Raw genomic sequence first — 19,546 nt, 5'->3', positions numbered from 1 at the left:
AAGAGAAATACAATCACACACGGCGTTACACACTCGTCCAGGGTGATACCTACCTTGATCGCATCCTGGATAGATTTTACCTGGACGGCGACCACCGACAAAACTTCAACCGAGATGCGGTTGAACTCGTCGAAGCAACCCCAGGCACCGGTTTGCGACAGTCCTTTGTAGATGTTACCGCAGGATTTATAGTCCATCTGCTCCGAGCAGTTGAAAACGTACACCATAATGCCCAGTGCTCGACCGAGGTCCTTGGTGGTTTCCGTTTTACCCGTACCAGCTGGACCTGCCGGCGCACCGCCCATCCCTAGTAACAATAATGGTTTTATCAAAGTTTTATAGCGCTTAATACAGCCAAAACAACGCTATAAAGCTTTGATAAAACCAGTTTTGTTACTTGGGATGATCAGATGTAGCGACTGCAATAGAATTAAAATTTTAACCCAACCTTGACGTTTGACTAATTCACACCGACCTGAGTCAACGTAATGTAGCAGCGATCAGTGAGTGGAGTGATGACCAGTCGTGGAGTGTTTCCTAGATATTCATAATCGTAGCGAAATTGGGCATCGCAAATGTTTGCGAAGCAGTCCCCGATTTTATCATCCCAGCGATGTCGTAGCTGGCTTTGCCACTGGAACGCTTGACCGGTTTCAACCTTTTGTTGAATCATCTTGGCGACCACATCTCGCGAGTGGACATCGATTGTGCAAATGGTCATAATTTTCTGCCGATCGCCTTGGCTGAGATCACCACACAATAGAACGATAAGCGCGCTCAATTGGACAATCTGCTTTTTCTGGTAGTCTTTCAGGGCATTTTCGTAGCCTTACTCGAGGCGAGCGAACGCAACATTTACCTCCGTCGTCCACCAGATTTGCGTTGCACAGAGAGCTGGTTGAGCGGGCCAATCGAAAATCCACTGATCGCGTGGTTTCTCTTCGTAGGCTATAACTGCCTGTTCGAAGAGGTCATGCAAGGTCAAGCGCATAGAATCCGTCACACGGTTCAGCCATATTTCGACCTTTCCGCTACAGTCACAGTCCTTCTTGAACGCTACGAACTCTTCGTTTTCCTTTGAAATCATTCCGATGGCAATTTTTTTGGACTGCTTGGTAAAAACCAGCTTCGCGAGGGAGTCGTACAGTTTCGTTAAGTGCTTGGCCACCAGTTCCGGTTGGTTGCCGTTGGAGAGAATATCCAGTAAGTCCGCAGAGGATACGAAATAGAATCTTGGATAGGCCAACCGCTTTGTTTCCAGGTAATCATTCAACGCCTTCTCACACAGTACTAATTCGGACAGTAACTGTTCGAGTTTCTCGTACAATCCTTCTTTATTGGTTGCTTTAACAATATTTGGATTTGCTATCATGTCTCCCAGTAATCGCTTGAACTCTTTATCAATTCCGTCGAATCGTTTTGCCTCTTCCGGCAATTGACTCCGGATGTCCTCGGATCCGATAAAGATGCTTTCCAAGTACATCCACTTCCGTTGAACTTCAAACCAAGCTGTAATAACTTGATCTGCGTTGGAGAGCGCCAGCTGCCACTTCGAAACATCCGCTAGGAAGTACGCAATGTATTTGGAGGACATTAGATTCTGCAGCTGCACCTGGTTCTCCTCAAGCATCTCGATAATCTCCTCGGAAACCTTTACCAGTTTTAGTCCAGTACGTTCGTGTGTTTCGTATTCAAAGTTCAAATCTTTCCAGGCCAATTCCAGATCACGTAATACCTTCTCCATACCCATTTCCTTGACCGATTTATCGACGATGGTTTTGACCTCCTCCTCGTAGTTGTGTAGATTTAGCTCCAGCAGATCAGCCAGGGTTGTTGAGTTGTCCATTCGGAAGCGAACCTAGATCACCGTGATGTGAAGTTATAAATCAGTATTGAATAATACAGAATTTGAAGATATATTCTAAAACGAGTGCAGAGAAAACACACAAACACATTGCAACGAGGATGTAATTAAGTATTTTGGGGATTTTGCAGTGATAAAGGTGCCGGAAAACTTTTCGAAAAGCTCAGGCCAGTAACGAGTGTGACCAGCTGAATAAGCTTTTGGTCCGCTATTATACGTGTAATGTAATTTAAAATTGCACACTACTGGGGGATACTGAAAAAGAACCAACAAACCAACATTTCCCTTCCATAAGTTTTCAACAGCTTAATTGCGCCCCACAAGGCGACAGGCGGCATGTGACGCAGCAGGTCGTGCAGAGAAAGGACGAAAGAGGGAAAAAACGCTTCTGTATAAACATGTTTACACACAAGAAACTTTGTATGCAGCGCCTTTTGCTGTGGAAGGGAGGTACATTCTTGCCGGCTCACTTGTCTCCAGTCTCCATTTGTCGTGCGAAATTAAAATCTAAATAGTTGCACGAGAAAAACGACAAAGGCAAACATGGAAACAGAGAGACGGAAAATGAGAGTTGTAAACGCAAAAGTTTTGAGACACTTTACGAGGTTTAGCATTTACGGTATACACGTTACGGAAGGGGAAAAGCTGAACTTTGCTTTTGAACCAAGTCACTGAATGACAATTTGTTTCCAGCCGGGTTAGTTTGTAAATTTATATCGCCAAATTGATACTGTTTATTAAGCAGTGTACTGTGGCGTGGCGGAACAATTGTGGTTTGATTGATTGTGATGCTGAAGAGCGTTACAATGTTGAACAATATGTTGTACATTAGTTATTGCATGCAAGAATCAGCGTCTCTTTTTGACAGTTCAGAGAGCTTGTTCACAAGGTGTTCGATTTTGTTTGTCAATTTGCCATTCAGTGTGTTTCAGGAGGGGAAGTGGAGGAGGAATGATTTTCATCGCAAGTTAGACGAGAAGGTTGGACAACTCTTAGCCTACGTGAATTCCCTCGTACCACATAGTAAAAAGTACTATGCAGATGAAAAGGTTGAATTTAAAGAACCTCGCATGTACAGTGACTACAGGCCTCTTCGTCGAATACTTAATTTATCACGTCTCTCCGGGAACTGGAGCATGGTTCCGGAAAACCAAGAGTTAATAGGGGTAACTATTTCCTCTAAATTTGCTAATTAATCGGTGATTAACGGATTTGTATTAAAAATAAAATTAGTTTTCAAAATCACCTCAATCTAAAGCTTGTTATCAGCTTTGTCCAGCAAAATGTTCAACTATAAATAGATTTATGGAGTAAAACACAAACTTTAAAATTTCAGTTTGTCTAGAAAATATATCGTTTCTTTGTGTATTGTACTTGTGTTACTCCAAACAAGTTTGTGACTATTAAATCAAACAGTAAAAGCAACCTGAAAGTAGAATTCTAAAAATCTGAAAAGGCACAAAACGTGTTTATCTATGAGAGCAATAGCTCCTTTTCCAATTACCCACTCAGAAAGCATTCTCACCTTGGTGGCTTGCATCAACTCCATCCAGTGGCGCTCCCGTATCGCTGGATTCTGCAGCTCCGTTATAGCCCGCAGAGAGGTTAATAAATTCTTCAGCACCGCTTCCACGTGCACGTATGGGTTCCACGATCGCATATCCTTGTCCAGCTGGCGGATCTGCTTGCCGTAGTTCTTGCACTCAACCTCCATCGCCTCGACGTCGATTTTTTTCCACGGTGTCTTCTTCCAATCGTTCACGCACGACTCAACGGCGTACACGAAGTCCCAAATCTGTTTCACCATGCGAATTTCCTTCCGGCACAGGCGCATCTTGTTGTCGTCCGGAGGATTTAGCTCAAACAGTGCAGCCGAATCGCACAGATTTTTCATCTGTGTTTCCATTATGTTCAGCTCCAGGTTGACCTGATTGCACATCTGGTACACGTTTCCACAGGGAACCTTGAAGAAGGGCAGCTTCTTGAAACCTTCCCTGTACAACTTGGAACGGATGTCGAACAACGTTATTCGCTTTTTAATCAGATCCACCTGGTAGGACTGCGCTGGAGCTATCTTCTCGCGAACTTTCAAAGCCGTTTTCTTAATATGCAGCCAGCGCTCCGGAAGTTCAGCAAACTGTTTGTACACGTTCTCATCGAACTCGACGTTGTACCCCTTCAGAAGGTCGACTGTAGCTTTCAACGGTTCAAACATATTATCGTAGGTATTTTCACGTTCTTTAAGTTTATTTAGTGCCGACAGGATTTTCAACAGCGTCGGGAAGTCCTCTTCAGAAACTTCCAGAACAAATATCTCATCGCACTCGTTTGCAAATTCCTCCAAATCTCGCAGACTATTTACTACCTTATCGATCAGATTATTCTTGAACAGATTGGACCACTTGCTGATCTCCATCAACAAAACAGTTTTGAAATGACGCAGATCAATCGATAGCCAAACGTTGAACACCTTGAATATGTCCATGTTGACAAAAATCTTGTCGTACAAGTCATAATAACTGTCAATTTGAACTTTGAACTGGTCCAGTGTGGGAGCCACCTCACGCAGAGGAGTATCCGCTGAAAGTAACATTTCCATTTCGTCTGGCGTCAAGGGTCGTCCGTACTTCAGGAACTGCTCCAGCACACTCTGCCTATCATCCAACCAAAGGTAGTTGTAATCGTCGAAATGTTGCGTGTACTCTTCCGCTTCGCGAATAGTTTGGATGACATGGTTGATTATGGAATCTTTCATGCGTTCAATTTCCTGGTCGTTATCGAGGTGATCTGGAAAATCATCTTAAGATTTTGCTGAGATTACTGAATAAAGAAGTAACTCACCTAAATACGTAGTTAATGCTGTATTGTCCGCTGTCATCGATTCCTTACTTTCATGTGATTGATCGGAGTCCTTTTCAAGAGACTGAATATCATCGTCAACTTTAGGAGGGCTCTGTCTGATTTGGGTCGGTTGGACGACACGAGGAATTGCACTCATGCAGTAGATGTCAGTCAAAAGACTTTCTACCAGCGCTAGAAATCCGAGCGGGTCGAAAGGGTCCAGGGTAGGAACAAACTTCGTATTAGGAGGGTGCAGCTCGTATTTGATTTCAAAAATAGGGGCATTATGATCCAGCCGATTTTCCATTTCAAACTTAATGTACTTTGTGCTAGTATGAATAGAATCCAAAATCTCCTTCGAGACTAAAGAATCCACGTACTCCTGATAGGGTCTGAAAAGCGCTTGCTGTGAGGCGGTTGGCACCCACTCGGAATGTCCAAGAGAAGAGCTTTCTCCCATAGTGTCTGTTTTAGAGCTACCATCTGCCTTTTTGGTTTGTTCGTCTACCGAAGCTCTCTTAACTATTGGTAATGACTCCGCCGTGGTTCCTTTTGTCTTAACTGAAATTTCGGAGGTCACTTTTAGTTCAGATTCCACGTACAAATCGAAGTAGTATCTGAAATTCTGCTCCATTGCGATATCGATCAACTTTTTGGTTTCGAAGCAAGCTTCCAAGCGGCGCTGTACCTTCACGGGTCGGTCTTCAATATCCAGCAGCCCATCTGTTCCGCCGTCCTTCCGCTGATACATTGGAACTTGGCCCCAGCTACGGATACTGTTTCGAATTTTCCTGATGTTGTTCTGTGCATTTAGCACTCGAGAATGCAAATTCTTTAACTTATCGTAAAACTCGTCGACGAACGCCGCACTGTAATTGTTCCAATCGATCGCCCCCGAGCAGGCCTTTTCAATTATGCCATCGATTTCTACAATCTCCGTCTGAATTAAATCTCGCTCGCAAGGGACGCAGCTCTCGATTATTTCGTTATACCATCCGACAATCCGCATCAACTTCATTCGCACTTGCTGAAATTTTAAACTGATAAGTTTTTTTCTTTTAAAAATAGCATTGCTGTCAAAATCACCCAAATGGCTTCCTCCATGTCAGCAAAACTAAGTGCCATCTCGGGAATGTTAGTCAGTCCCATCAGTTTCATGTAGCGAATCTCCAGCAAAAGCATAACTAGAACATGGTTGAAGTTCATTTCTAACAGACTGCATACGCTACGAAGCAATAACGGTTTACTCATATGCAGTGAAATCTTTTTACTAACTCCCGAGGACCAATCACGGAACAGTTTCGTTTCAAAACCCTCAAGTAACAGCAGCATTTCTTGATAGTTTTTCATCACGAACTCATCATCGACATCCTTGAACAGTCTGTAGAAGCAAACTTGTTGAATGATAGGAATCAGGCAGATTTTATTTACTTACGGGAATTCTACCATGCTAAGGTCATTGATGGGTTTCGTGATTCGATCGCGTAGCTTGTGGATCCATAGGATTGCTCCGGCAACCGGGGGGAAATTCTGATCGATTGGAATCCCTTCCAGTCCGTGTTTGTTGTAAGCATCGCAACCCTCATCGAAGATTCGTTTTACGATATTCAGATCGTTGTTGTACAAGTGCACAATGTTGGTAATCTTCCGGTGAACGTCGGGTAAAACCAGTGGCCGATTCAGAAGAGTACCCGCTATCTGCACTAGCTTCATCAGCTGCTCTACATTGTAGCATTCGTCGAACGCCAGCACGAACTGGGACGTTAGCTTTCTCTCGAGAATATCCGATTTCTCTTGGTACTTAGCCAAATCGCGCTCGAAAAATTTTTCGTTGGGATCCGGATCGAGAGGATCGTATTGAATCAGACCCCATCGCAGGTAGAGTTTGTTGAAGTCATCGTAAACCTCCTGAATTCTGCGGCTGATAGCTCTTCCCCGGAGTCCTCCAATTTCGACCTTTTCCAGTTTACGAAACTCCGTTGCCGTGTAAAAGATATCTTTTATCTGGCTCAACCGAGTTAGAAACAGATCCAGTCGATCGAAAATGGTCTGCAGTCGGAACGTCCAGTAGGTTGGCTGGGTGTCAGCTTGTCGCAACTCCTCCAGGCGACCGCGGAAATCATGAAACTGTTCCCTGGGAAGTTTTAAATATGAAGATGTCAGAGACAGTTATGAATTTCCATTACTTACTTGTAGTAAACCAGAATATCGATGACGGTACTGATCTTCAGCAGACACTCATCTGATTCTCCCTGGAACAGTGATCCTGGATCCAGACACTTGCTTGCTTCCGAAATCATCATGTTGCTAATCGTTTTAAACAGAATCATCATTCGTGCGTTGCTGCCGTAATAAAACGAGTTGGCCCACAAGAGACATACGCAGTGTAACATTGGGGCAATCGCTGGTTGGGAGTCAGTGAAGTCTGTGCTTTCGAATGTCTCAAAGTGTTTTTTCTACAAATCCCAATATAATGGATTAGTATCAAGCCTTCGCAAACTCAAGTTCACTACTTACTAGTGGTTTGAGAAACAGGGTTATGTCATCCGCTTCCTGAACGGCCTGGACAACGCTCTGGAAGGTGGATTTAAACGACGAAAAATATACCGAATCAATGCCCTCAAGAATGACACCGATTTGACGGACACGAGGCTCTAGCAGCTGGTTATTGATGTTCCGCAGATTGCTTTGCCGAGCATCCCAGAAAACAATCTCCTCTAGCGGCGAGGGGTGATGACCATCCTTGAAGATCGAGGTTGAGTCTTCTTTGAGTACGTCATTGATCTGATACGCCCACTTGATTACAATTCCTTCCAAGGAGTTTTTCATTTTAAGCGAACATCCGTCTGGGTTACTGCAATTTTGTTCAAAAAGCTTAATATGTCAAAATCATTCAACCACAAACGTTCTACAATTGATGACTTCGATTGAAACTCCACCTCCCATACTCACCCGTCGGAAATTTGCTGACCAACGCTCTCCACCTCTCCGATAGATATCGGCATGGGTAGCAAGGTTTGATTAATGATGTTACCCTTAACCTGCACGAGGAGAACAGAACAAAGAGGAGGAAAGTGATTCGTTATTCGCGATATAATTCACCGGAGGGATGAAATTATTCCAGGAAGGCAACCCAGTTCAATAGTGGAATTTGCATTCGTGTAACTTCACCATCGGCGGAAGCTTTTGTTCGAACTCATCGGCCTTCACGGTAGCTTGGCAGCACAGAGCGCCACAACGTGGCACTTTCGATTATTGCTGGCGCTTACTTTCTACACAATCGAGTGTGGATTTGTATGCTAATGGCCGTTTCTCACGAACTGATTCCATCTCGACAATGGAACTTCCGCGGTCCGCGATAATGATGATAGTAAATTTGCACCTCGACAGTTGTGAGGTGCTTGGTAAGCAAAAAAAAAAAAAAAGAATAAACTCGAAAAGCGTGTCGATTATTTGTTTTTTTTTCGCTCATGCTTTCTATCTATCTGCCTAATTACCTCGGTAATGATGTTCCGCAGGTCCTGGAAATGGCTGTCCACGTCTTTCTTGATTACATCCGGCCAACCTTCTTGGTTGCGTGGATTGCTGATAATTGGGTAGAATACCTCGTCTACTATGGTGGCAAGGTCATCGATTGGACTCGCCGATAGGTCTCCGTACATAATTTGCTTCGTTTGTTTTAGTTGAGAACGAACGAACCAAAAAAAAAAAAAGAAACGAATGGTGCGGTTAGAAAAAGTCACGTTGGAAGCTATCCTGTGTTGACAATGAAATGAACTAATTGACGTAAATTTGTACCTATGAATATTCTGCGCCAGTGCTGATAAAGGTCATTTTCCCCAGCAAAATTCTTCGAAAGTTATAGCCAATCATTTTCAATTTTTACTTCTAATGATCGCAGCACTCTTTCAGATACACTAGATTTTCGTCCTAGTAACGTGCTGTTATACTCAGATGAAATAGATCGCGCGCATCGTTCACGGTTACGGAATAAAATTTGACGACCAATTCAACCAAATGATCTTCACTTCAAAGCGAAAAAGAAAAACAAACAGACCACTCAACCAAAATGAACCTCACCGAAACAATTTTTTCACTGGCACTGACCGATGCCTTGACAATCTTCGTTAACTGATAAACTGATTTTGTTGTCTTGCTTTCATCGCATGAAATATAATGAGGTGTTTTGACAGTTCACTTCCATGCAAAAAGCGGGAAGGGAGAACTCTGAAAGGATTGTAAAAAAATAACGTTTATGGATGCTTTTTTTCACTTTCACTCAAGAGTGTCAACAAATATCAACCCTGTTCTGCGCTACTAATTGAGTTTAGGCCCACCGTCATGTAATAGTCTAATTTTATGAATTGTTCCCTTGACAATGAAGCATTTCGTTTTGTTTTTTTAATTGTTTTAAGGATGAATGCAGTCAAAATATTACAATCAAAGGGGCACTTCAAAAAAAGTATTGGCTTCAAACAGTATTCATATGGAAATATCGGAAGAAACAACGTCAGCTTTTTGGTGGTTAGTACTGTAAATTTGCAAAATAAATTATTTTCTAATAGAATTGTCATTAGTGAACTTGATGGTGGATTTTGATTCAATACGAACATACACATTGTGCTCTTTGGCCAACTTCTCAGTTAGTAACTGAGAAGCTAATACAATCTGCGCTCTTTGAAACTGAGGGAGAACTATTGTTTATCCCTCGCACGCGATGATTGTGAGTGATAATGAACTCTGCGACTGAAATGCCCTGCGACCAAATGTGCTTTACTCACTCTGTGTGAGATAAAGTCGAGTTCTCCCAAACGTTTGCCAGGTAATGGAGGAAATGTGAGCAAGAATCAAGAGATTTGATGAAACCTGGTTCTGATATGAAAATGAAAACATTTAGACATACAGTGGATAGTCAAAATAAGTAGGGTTGGCAAAATTTTGATGAAGCTTGAAATGCTGTAGCTTTGCCAAATGTTATTCGATTTTAATTATTCCAACACCATTGAACTGGAAAACTTTTAAAGTTCTATTTTCTGACCACAAATCTGGCCTAGGTCACCGTATGTAGGAAATATTTCTGGGTTCCTGTAGGCATGTCAAATCTGCTAATTTTCGGATGGAGTTGGTAATGGGTTACGTGATAAAAATGTTTATTTGCATCATTGGCATAGATGACAAAGTACTTTCTGAAGCAAATGGTTTATCAAGACCCGGAATCGGCCAAGAACTCATCGAGAAATGGCTATTTTTCATCCGGAAGCTCTCAGTAGGACATTTACATTTTGCATCAGATGACAACTCTATCTTCAGGATTTTTCATCAGGAATCTTTCGAAAGACATATTTTTAAATATAGGCTTCATTGGCCACTTCCGGAACAACTTAGATGCCCCAAAGGAACACGCAGTGGAAGAATTTATATTTCTGCATCAAAATATAGCATGCGACACCTCTATCTTCAGAATTTCTTACCAGGAATCATTTAAAAGACATATTTCTGAATACAGACTGCGTTGGCCACTACAGCGGAAAAAAGGTTATCTTGTCACCATGGTCAGTGACGGATTTTCATAGGCTCTACTTCTCTTCTTTACCGATAGTTACCCTAACAAGTATCGGCAATAATTACTGCCTGGAGATGTAATCATTCAACAGTGCGTGGCCCTTTTTTCTGAAATTTCGCGTCAGGAAAGAGTTAAGTAGGAATATGTGTGAGAGCTTGAGAATAAACCCGTGTGTGAAATTCCCTCTGACATTGATTCGCTTGTCAAAGCAAACTCTCTAACCTTGAGGCTGCGAGCTTCCCTACTTTGCCAAGGTAGTATACATTGAACAAAAAGGAAGAATGCTAGAGCTCAACAGTATATGCGTCAAAAACAAATATTATAATGCTATCCACATCATCTGATGGCAGCCTCCCTGTTACTCGATTCACAACATTTGGAGCCGTCGAGTCTCCTCTTTCTCTTCCAGAGTACGCTCATCATATTAAAGAGGTGGCGGATGTAACGTTACGCACCGTTTCAACCCGTTCTTGCCGATAGAGTTCCATCACATTGGTTAGACACATTGATGACACGATAAAAAACAGGTTACTAGGACTCTTTTAAAATAGTTTACTTACTTACTTAATTACTTAAATGGCCGTACGTCCTAAGACATGGCCTGCATAACGTGGTTCCGTCAATTTACTCGGTCCATGGCTGCCTGCCTCCAGTTCCGCGGGCACCCGGTACTCTGCAGATCGTGCTCCATCTGGTCCTCCCATTTCGCTCGTTGCGCCCCTCGCCTTCTCGTTCCCGCCGGATTTGAAGCGAACACCAGTTTTGCAGGGTAGCTATCCAGCTACTAGCCCAGCGTATCCTTCCAGCTTTAGCCACTTGAAAATCGTGCCCCGCATGTCAAACCCCGCTCGTCTCATAACACCCTCTAGTGCGACGTTAAACAATAAGCAGGAGAGACAATCACCTTGTCGGAGCCCCCTGTGAGGCTCGAATGGGTCCGACGTTCTACCCGAAACTCTCACATAACACTTCACATTCTCCATCGTAGCCTTAATCAGTCTTGTCAGCTTCCCCGGGAAACCGTTGTCGGTTTATTGTATCGTATGCGGCTTTAAAATCGACGAAAAGATGGTGTGTAGGGACTCTAAGCTCGCGGTACTTTTGAAGGATCTGCCGCAGTGTAGAGATTTGGTCAGTCGTAGACCATCCTCCCATGAAACCGGCCTTGTACAAACCTGCTGACTAATGGTGACAGGCGTTGGAAGATGACCTGGGGAAACACTTTGTAGGCGGCATTCAGGACTGTGATCGCTCGATAGCTCTCGCAGTCTAGTTTTTCGCCCTTTTTGTATATAGGGCAGATAACCCCTTCTTTCCACTCCTACGGTAGCTGTTCTATTTCCCAGATCTCGACGATCAGCCGATGCAGCGAGCTAGCCAGTTTGTCGGGGCCCATCTTAATAAGCTCAACTCCGATGCCGCACGCCGTTTCAGAAACGGAATATTATGCAACTTTAATGCACCTCGGGTTTTTCTTCACCAAAAGGTAGTTTAGGGTCTAAGCTTTCAAATGTAAGTGGTTTAAAAATATTCTATCGGGGAAAACTTAAATAAAATGAGTTTGAGCATTTATTCAATGTTTTGGCAATTTTGGCCATTTATGGAGACGCTAGGAACATTGAAATATATGGTATGGTAACGATATAAACAATGTGTGTGCATGTGTGTGTGAAAGAGAGAGGGGGAGGGACCTGCGCAGTGAAGTAGTATGTATTATACGGAATTTATCGATAGGAAACAAATACAAAACGTAATTTCATATGTAACTGCTGTTACTGCGGAGCTATTGGATATCCTGAAGCTAACCAGCTTTCGCAGAAATAAAAAAAAAAAATTACGATATCCATAAGCTCAATTCCAAAGCATAACAATGAAACAGACTTGAAGTGAAGTGAGGTAAAACAATCTTGATTTTAACTTTGACTCTACTGATTCGTGGGAATACTAACTGTTGTTTTGGTAAAAGATGATGTCATCTGGGAAGGGCGAACATCTCAAGAGCCGTTTATATAATATCAGCTTCGCTTGAAACCAAAGTTTACCAAAACATCACAATTTTTTGTATATGATGATATATTGTATAATCTGGTTTCGAATTTTGTCAATGCTCATTCTACAAATTTCGCAATTCACACAATTGTAGTGCGAAATTCGAGCGAAAGTTATACAAGATTTCGCGTCAACATGACCAGATATTGGCAGCACCCTATCAAAACTCAATGAAACTTTGTATGTGTGTTACTACCCGAAGCATCTTTGCATATTTTTAGAGATAAGGAAAATTGACTGTGAGATAGTGTTAATATGACCTTTAGAAAGTGTTTGAAATTTTATAGAAAAATATTGACAGAATATAATTAGAGATCATACACCATAAGACAATCCTTCAAAAAGTAAGTTGTTTTAAAAATCGGATTCAGTTCACACCATCAAATTACATTTACAACTGTTTTAAAGCTGAACTACAATTCATGCGGCCATTTTTCAATTTTGTCTCCACTGTACGTTTTGCTGCCAAACGAATATTCAACACTGTTTTTTCTTTTATACGCTGAAGAAAAAAGCTGGTTATAAACATGTTATAAATCAGTTCTACTTCAACTAATCAGTCCGATTTAAAACATCATTCAGATTTAAAACATTAATGCGAGTGAATTGAAACTTAATGTTTTCCTAGTAACTTATTTATGACTTATCTATAACTTTTTTCTCTCATTTTATTCGAAAAAGGTGATGCAGGTGTTACTAAGGTCTAGGTATCAACAGAATATTCTCAAGACAGTCGTCGCTTGTAACAGCAGAAAATGATATTATCAAAAACATTTTGAATTTTTTTCTTATCGATAAATTTCGTATTATACCTACTACTACACTGTACAGGTTCCTCCTCTCTCTCTCTCTGTCTCTCTCTCTCACACACACACACACATACACACGCACACATACACACACATTGTTTGTATATATTTCAATGTTCCTATCGCCTCCATAAATGGACAAAAATGGTCAAAACATTGAATAAAAACTCAAACTCATTTTATTCAAGTTTTCCCCGATAGAATATTTTAAAACCACTTTCATTTGAAATCTTAGGCCCTAAACTACCTTTTGGTGAACAAAAACCCGAGGTGCATTAAAGTTGCATAATATTTCGTTTCTAACACGGCGTGTGCCGTCTTTTCCAGCCGCTTTTAGTTCATGAGCTGCCGGATTGCATCCTTAACTTCGCTTATTGTTGGGGGTGGCACATTTTCGTCGTTCGTTGCACCGACCACTTCTTCTCCGCTCCTGTTGTGGTCTCCTGCTGGCACGCCATTCAGGTGTTAATCGTAGTGCTGCTTCCACCTTTCGAACACATTTCAGCTCGTGGGACAAAGCCTCTGCGAGATGCGTTGAGTTTTTGATAGAACTTTCGTATTTCGTGTGTGCGGTGCAGCTGCTCGAGTTCTTCACATTCCTCATCTTCCTGGCGACGCTTTTTTTCCTTGAAAAGTTGGACTTGCTGCCTCCGTTTCAGTCTATATCGCTTCACATTCTGACGGGTGGCTCTACGCAGCATTTTTGCCCGCGCTGCGTTCTTCTCGTCCAAAATCTGCCGACATTATTCGTCAAATCACTCGTTACGTCGATTCGGTTGCACGTGTCCCAGGACTTCTTCCGTAGCACTGCTGATAGCTGTTTTCACGGCATTCCAGTGATCCCCTAGAGGGGCTTCTTCAAGCTCTCCCTCTTCTGGCAGTGCAGCTTCGAGCGATGACGCGTACTGTGTTGAGACGTCGTGTTGCTTCAGTCGCGCGAGATTAGCGCCTCGATGTGATCTGACGTCGATAATGTCCGAGAAGTGCCGACCATCTATCAACACGTGGTCGATTTGTGTTTCTGTTCTATTCGGTGATCTCCAGGTGAGTCTATAGTGGAGGCTATGCTGGAAGAAGGTGCTGCATATGGCCATGTTCTTGGAGGTGGCAAAGTCGATTAGTCTAAGGCCATTTTCAATAGTCACCTGGTGTGCACTGAATCGTACAATCACCGGTCTATACTTCTCCTCCTGGCCAACCTGAGCGTTGTAATCCCCGATGACGATCTTGACATCATGTTTTGGGCAGCGGTCATATTCACTTTCCAACTGCGCGTAGAATTCGTCCTTGTCGTCATCGGTACTTCCGGAGTGTGGGCCATGCACGTTGATAATATTAATGTTGAAGAAACGGCCTTTGATCCTCAACCTGCACATTCTAGGGCTGATTGGCCACCACCCGATCACCCGCTTCTGCATCTCTCCCATCATTATAAAAGCTGTTCCCAGCTGATGTGTGCTTCCACAACTCTGGTAGATAATGTGACCATCCCTGTACGTTCGCACCATCGTCCCTGCAGCACTACGATGTTGAACTTGCGGGTCTTCAATTCCTCGGAAGGCACACAGGTACTTCCTAGGTAGTCGAGAGATCGGCAGTTCCATGTTCAAAGAATCCAATCGTTAGCCCGTTTTCGTTGCCTAGGTCCTAGCCGATTGTTCCGGTCCGTAATTAACGTTATTGCATTCGTTGCTGTTGTTTTTCAATGGTGCGGGCTTGTAAGGGCAGCAACCAGCCCCACTATGTCGCAGGAGGGCCATCGTACGGCCTTTTTTTAGAGTCCCGGGCACTAACAGGACTTGAGAAGGACATTGCGTTACTTAAAGCGCTTCTGTTGGTGTCGATCCCAGGAAACTCCCTTTCGAGGAAGGAAGCCCCTCCCCCTGTCCGCATAGAAACCAGCAGTCCCACCAGGGTTGGTTACCCGATCTTTCCACTGGTTACTCGCATATCAGTAGGTGCCACGAGAAGGTAGGGGTACGATAGCTGGAAGGCTGAGGTTCGCGAGTGGGAACTGTTATGCGCCTTTGGTCCAGTCATTAACCAACTACTACCTACTTCAAATTTATCTTTTTTTTAGTAAATAGTTTAATAAAAGGAAAAAGATAAATTTGAAGTAGCCTACTCTAACTAAAGTTCATTTTCAGTTTTTGGAAGAAGTTGGATACCTCAGTACTACTTTGGACTGAGAACTACTGTGAAACTCCCATTTAGACAAGATTATAACTAAGGGTAAAGCTATGAAAAATAAATAGTTCGCCCGAAAATCACGTATACGGCACTCATATAGTAGCCTAAACTTAATGAGGTAACCGCTCAACCGCTCTACACTAAACCGTGCTGCACGGGTGCGGTTATTGCATAACAACACGATACGACGTGTCTTGCTACCACCACTAAGTGTTAGTGTTAGACAGATGGCACGAAGGGCGAAACTTGGAGCACCGAAGCCAGTGTCAGTGTTGTATTATCGGCACCGGTGCCTTAAGCTTCGGCAAACACCGGAGCCGGTGGAACTAGCTTCGGAAAACACTGGGCTCACGTGAAGAATAATAAGAATACAATGTGAGTATATTTGGGAACGTTTTCCTTCGCATTAGGCCTAGCAGAGCTTATATGGCAGTGACCGAGGTGATTCTACGAAGTTCAAACATTCGGCTACGGTGCTTTCAAGAAACTGAAGCCCTCGTTTCCGGTGTTTGCCGAAGCTTAAGGCACCGGTGCCGGTCGTATAACACTGACACTGGCTTCGGTGATTTAAGTTTCGCCCTTCGTGCCGTCTGTCTGACACCAACACTGAGTGGCAATTGCTAAGCACGCCGTTTCGTGTTTTGAATATATCCCTCAGTGCAGAGCGTGTTTTGGACATGGCTGCCTGCCGTGTATCAATACCTTGGGCAATGAGAAGTACTTTACAGACTAACAGACATTACATTGTGAACTAATTCTCAATAACATCATCGTTCGGCTTATATCAGTACTTTACGTTAGTAACACTAGCACCATCTGCTGTCGTGTGCACACTGAGTCTTGTACTTCGATATCAGCGCTAGCGTACGTGCATGTGTCAAATTGGGAACCACAAAATATGTATGAGATTGCATGACAGACGGTGTTGTATCGCGATGACTGTTATGGGATTGAACATTTCAAATGATTGTTTCTTTTTGCCGATGGAGCTAGGTTCCAGTGTTACGTCTGTTAGTCTGTGAGTACCCCTTTACTTGCTTTGGAAGCCCATCTTAATTTGTTTCATCTTACACCAATACAACGTTAAAACAAATTTTCAGAAGGTAATCGTGCAGCAGATTTAGGGATCCTCGAAGATTTTAAGCTTGACTCAGATGTTAATACAATAGAAGATTAGATGACAACTAGGACAAACTATAAACCTCTCAAAGTAGTGAGCCCTTTTTGCGTACAGGTTCTATTGTGTTTTACACCGATGAGTCGAAAATAATCGAGCGGGTGTGTTTGATCCTAGAATCAGTGAAGTTCTAGCAATGGAACACAGTCTAACGGTCTTTAAACTGAAATTTATGATGTATTATGAATGTCTGTATATCTGTTTAAAAAGGAAATACAGATTTGCAAAAATATGCATATCTTTTAATAGTCAAGCAGCCTTAGATGCGCCCACATTTTTTACATTTAAATCGAAGCTAGTGTGGGAATGTGTTCATTAATTAAGACAATTGGCTAGCAGAAAGTCAGTCAATTAGAGTCGGACAGTCTAGCTAGAGACTCAGGATAATATTTTATCGATCCGTAAGCATTTTATGGAGTGTCGGATTGTGCTCTGGAAACTGAAATAAAAACTTGAGAATATCCATGGTAGAGTCAAACTGGAATGCCACGGATACATCTAGGCAAGCTAAAAGATTTTTCAGACCGAGTGCAATGAAAGTCCGGCCCTTTACTAAGTCTTGGGAAAAAATATCTTCGGGTAACTACATGTCTGTTGACTGGCCACTACCCGAGAAGATATCATCTACATAAAATACTTTGGAGCACAGTTCAAAGGATGTCGATATTTGGAAAGGGCTTACTAAATCCCTTAGAATTTGGGCAAAGTGATCTTGGTAGAGTATCAGATTTAGAAAACCAGCTGAACGTAACTGGGATCGGATGCAAAGTCAAACAATGTCCATTACCCGTTTTGATGATCTTTGTAGGTTCTCTATGTAACATGGGATCATCGCGTGCGCCAGTTGCTAAGGGGAACTCATAGAGAACCCGCTCGTAGCTCTCTTAGAACTAAGCAAACTTTCGTTCCAACAGAACGAGAAGACCTAGAACGACTTAAGCATACAAAGGTAGGTAGAAGAATCGCAAGTGAAATCGTCTCTCGCAAATTTCTTTTAAGAACCTAGCGTAAAGCAATTATAATTATTAAATTTAATCATGATTTATTAGGCGTTCCGTGTGGTCACGGGATCGTATGTACGGGACTTCATCGCGTAGTCCTTCGCCACACTCCCTACTAATGTGTAAGGGGTGTAGCGAAGGACCACTAGATAGTCTATCGTAATCTTAGTGTCTATCAATCATTGGTGTTTGCCCATATAATTATATTATGTACTCAAACAATTAATATTTTTAAATAGGAGCTAAAATATATTGCAAAAAACACATTTCGAATAATCGAATCTAACTCAAGTTTCGTATGATCGAATCCCAGATAATTGGCTTCAGAATAATCGATGTAGGCCACTATTATCACAACTTTGGGATAAAGGCCAGTTCCCTGAAAACATTCAATTCGTTCGGATGATTTCAGTACTTTACGTTAGTAACAATAGCACCAGCTGCTGCCGTGTTCGCGCTGCGTCATGTATTTCGATATCAGCGCTAGCGTTACTGCGTGTGTCAAATGTGGAACCACAAAATATGCATGTGATTGCATGACAGCGCTCCAGACGGGGTTTTCGCGCGATGAATGTTTTTCGATTGGAAATTCGAAATGATCGTTTTTTTGTGGCGATGGAGCTAGGTTCCAGTGTTACGTCTGTTAGTCTGTGCCAGTGTAAATTGTAGCATTAGATCCGCAATTGTCTTGTACACTAAACAGTTGGCTACAAAGTCTTAATGAACAGAAGGTCGAGTTGCGAACCGAAGTGTAACAGTGGGCTTTCCTGTACATTCTCTACCAGGATTTTGAACATCCAATAAATTCTGTTTCACAAGGGTTTTAAACATCCAATAAATTGGATTTTGAGATTCAAAATGTATTAAATTGTTACAAATTTCCGCCTAATGAACAACTTATATGTAGCTTATATTAAAATAATGCAAAAGTTTTAAATCTTGTGTTGTTTTTCATTGCAGCAGTTTTGATTGTTTTTACCTTTGAAACACTGCAGTAAACTGCCGTGAAACGCATATCAGTCCCATCTGAATTTTTTGTGATATGAGTTATGACCACCAGAGGTTAGAAACGGCAATGCCTTCCAAAATAAATGTGAAAAATAACATAGTTTGTACTGAAAAAAAATTCAAAAAAATATCAGATCAGTTTGTCCCATCTTAAAAGTAATCGCATACCAGTCCCACAATGATTTAAAAAAAAAATAAAGCTTATATTCAAAGTTCAAATACACGAAAAAATAAATAAAAAGTCATCAAAAAGAGCCAGATCAAAACAGAGACAATCGTCATTAGAGCTATCTTCATATGCGTAACAAGCATGGATCAGATCTGTCGCGGATTTTTTGCACGAGATTAAAGAATATTTTCACACTTCCAAAATGATTCTCTTCCAGCAAAATTACCAAGTTTGATAACTATAAACAGCAACAAACTAATTCATTCTCAGTGGACATAAAGACTTGGATTATAAGGCGATTATTTTACACACTGTATGAAACGAAAGTAACAAAAACATGAATAGTAAAGTAACAAAAACATCAATCTGAGAAGAAAAAACATTATTATTCCAAGCGGATCGTATTTTATTGAATTAAACATTCAAGACCTTCTATCGCAGTTTTCTCCGTTCGATGAATTCGCAGATGGGACTGATTACTCCGTTTCGCGGGGGTAAACTCATTTTTATGAAATTTTATTTGACTGAGATTGATCATTGCTTATTTTAAAAACCTGCTTTGTCCAAATGCAAGTATGAATATTAAAAGGAAAAAGCTGTTCTAGGTCATGTTTTCAGGGATGATTATGAATTTCAGCTGCAATTCTACGCTTTGAAATTTGTGATTAGTGAAATTCAACTTAGTGAATATTCATGGAAAATGATCTATTGATAACTGAAAACAGTGATTTTCAGTATGAGTTGAATCAACTTAAAATTAACTCAAGATACAATGTCTGATAACGAAATTAAGGGTAATATTTAAAATGAACACTGAAAACATGTAGAAGCAGATGGATACCTTATTTTCACTGAGTGGTAACAACGTAAAGAAA

The 19,546-nt window shown here is 41.8% G+C and overlaps 1 pseudogene; it reads right to left on the bottom strand.

The window, feature by feature from the left end:
* LOC129732120 (dynein beta chain, ciliary-like) overlaps positions 1–19,546 on the bottom strand; it is a 60,137-nt pseudogene that overhangs the window by 40,181 nt on the left and 410 nt on the right.

Source organism: Wyeomyia smithii, chromosome 1 (assembly GCF_029784165.1).
Source record: "Wyeomyia smithii strain HCP4-BCI-WySm-NY-G18 chromosome 1, ASM2978416v1, whole genome shotgun sequence".
Lineage (NCBI taxonomy): Eukaryota > Metazoa > Arthropoda > Insecta > Diptera > Culicidae > Wyeomyia > Wyeomyia smithii.
Note: the sequence above shows the minus strand (reverse complement) of the source record. Positions and strands in the feature narration are given on the sequence as shown.